Raw genomic sequence first — 2697 nt, forward strand, 5'->3', positions numbered from 1 at the left:
AGTGAGACTCTGTCTCAAAAAAAAAAAAAAAAGAAAGAAAAGCAATCGCGATGGAAAGCAGCAATTAGCTTCTGGAACTCCCTGCTTCGGGCGCAGAGCGCCGCCACTTGTGAGGTCCTGGACCTCGGGAAAGGAAAGAGGCCTGTGCCAGGCAACACTGTCGACGCCTGGTTGCCGATTACCCAGAATAACCCGGCAGCGCTGGTAACTAGCAGCCACGTCCTTATGCGTGGACAGAACCCGATGCCAAGGTCCCTGCGCGCGCCCTCCCTCCCCGTCCCGCAATCGGGTCTCTTCCAGATTCAGCCAGAAGCCCCGGCAGATGCTGACGAAACGTGAAACGTGAACAGCGTCGACACAGATACTCGTGATTTTCACACCCAGAGAGTTCAGACGTTCCCATCATCAAGAGGGGTCTTCGCCGGAATGTAACAGAACGCGTCCCGGCGCTCACACCAGCAACCAGGCCGAGCGTGGCCCAGAGCTGGCTGCGGAGCGTAAAGTGACGAGTGGCCAGTTATTGTTCATGAGCCAAGACGCGTGACTGCAGGAGCTCTGCCCGCAGCGGAGCACGCGTGGGTGTCGCGGCGTCAGACGCCGCTTTACGGACCACGTTCCTGGGAACCAAAGCACCAGAGCTTGAATTACCAGCTTCCCTTTCTGCCCTTCGGTGGTGAAGAGTCCGAGAACTGCGGTGCTACCGGAATGATCCTGGGCTGTGCTTCTTGAAACATTCCGGTTTCTTCTAAATACGCAACATTGGGAATAAAATACGTCATCGGTGCCCGTGTCAGGATGATTCCAAAGGGAAGGCGGCTGATTAGTAGCCTGGAAGTGATTTCTATTCATCCTCTCACTCGGGGAAGCTTCCCTTCTCCTGACGATGCTCCACAAAAGCTTCCTGATCACCGACTCCTACATTTTCTAAAAAGGCCCAGATCAGAGGGATTTTGCCAAAGCTCTGGAGGGAGCTTTCTCTGGGGACGAGATCATTGTTCCATGCGAACAAGCCTGGAGAAACTCTCCTCTCAAAGAACACTAACGTCAACCAAAAAGTTAACGACTCCTGGGTTCTAAAAAGCTCATGATGAGACTCGCGTGGCTACTCCTGCAAAGAGGCGTCATCCCTCTGAAGAAGAGCTGCTGGGCTCTCCCGGGTCTACAAAACTCTCCCCTGCTTGGCAGCACCCCCTTCCTCTGCACGGGCAGGAGGCACCGAGCAGAGCAGAGGTGGCCCTGGGTCAAAGGGAGCCATAACCTATGGGACGGACTTCCCCAGAGCAGAGCAAGGTTCAGTGGAAGAGGCTGGGCGCGGTGCTCACGCCTGTCATCCCAGCACTCTGGGAGGCCGAGGCAGGAGGATCGCTCGAGGTCAGGGGATGGAGACCAGAAAGAGCGAGACCCCGTCTCTACTAAAAAATAGGAAAAAAAAAACTATTAGCCGGGCACGGTGGCGCGTGCCTGTAGTCCCAGCTACTCGGGAGGCTGAGGCAGGAGGATCGCTTGAGCCCAGGAGTTGGAGGTTGCTGTGAGCGAGGCTGACGCCACGGCACTCCAGCCCGGGTGACAAAGTGAGACTCTGTCTCAAAAAAAAAAAGGGGTGGGGGGAGGAATGTCATCTGGCGATTCTGGCTTGTCACACACACACACGCACACACACACACACCCAACCCACTGACATCAGTTGTTTTATTTTTTTAAAAAAGGCTCCAAAGTAGCACATGCAAACTGACAGTTGCAGTCAGATGACCGGCACAATCGGCTAATCCGGTCTGGAACCCGGTGGAGACCAGCTTCTCATCTGGAGTCCCATCTCCAACAATGCCAACGTCCCAGCTACCGCACAGGTCGTGGTGACTCAGAGGCACGTTTTAGCGTCCGGACAGCAGAGACACGTTGAGCTACAGGTACAGTGAGTGTCCTTAGTGTGTTAGACAGGGGACAATACAAACAAGGCATAAAAGGGAAAAGCCAACTTCATTTAACGCCTGAATCCTGAAGTCTCTTCCGTACGTGATCGTGATCTACGTCTAGGGAGATCTGCGCGATGCCGCGTCGAGACCCTGTCCCCGTGCTGATGACACGGAGCCGCTTGTCTTGAGGGGCTGCCGGGAGGCTGACACGTTCATGAGGTTAAAAACCTGAAGGTGGGGTCACAATTACAGGCCATCTCTCCCCTGCTGTCAACCCGCCTCTGTAAACGCAACTCCGCGTGTGGAACGCGGTACAACCGAAGGGGAGAGAGTTCTAGCTCCCGCCGCGTCTGTGCTCACGAGAGAACACGGCCCCGTGTGAGAATGAGACGGAGGATTCGTGCAGGAACGCAGCCAGGGGAGAATCCAGTCAAATCACAGGGAGCGCATTTTAGTTTGGTTTAGTTGTACTCGGTGAGTGGGGTTTTTTAAAATAGTTTCTAAAAACGTTTCTCGATGCTCCTAGTTACTTCCACCGCCACCTGGGGTTCATTTTGGGGAAGGGCTAAGCTTAGTCTTAATTGAAATCACCAGCTAATTGAGAGAGAGATGTTCTCATGAGAAAAGCAATCTCGGCCGGGCGCGGTGGCTCACGCCTGTAATCTCAGCGCTCTGGAAGGCCGAGGCGGGAGGATCGCTCAAGGTCAGGAGTTCGAGACCAGCCTGAGCAAGAGCGAGACCCCGTCTCTACTAAAAATAGAAAGAAATTAATCGGACAACTAAA

At 54.3% G+C, this 2697-nt stretch overlaps 1 protein-coding gene across 1 annotated transcript in view; it reads right to left on the minus strand.

The window, feature by feature from the left end:
* RBSN (rabenosyn, RAB effector) overlaps nt 1-2697 on the minus strand; it is a 31561-nt gene that overhangs the window by 997 nt on the left and 27867 nt on the right. The gene's annotated exons all lie outside the window — the stretch shown is intronic.

Source organism: Propithecus coquereli, unplaced genomic scaffold (assembly GCF_000956105.1).
Source record: "Propithecus coquereli isolate 6110/MARCELLA unplaced genomic scaffold, Pcoq_1.0 Scaffold525, whole genome shotgun sequence".
NCBI classification, from domain to species: domain Eukaryota; kingdom Metazoa; phylum Chordata; class Mammalia; order Primates; family Indriidae; genus Propithecus; species Propithecus coquereli.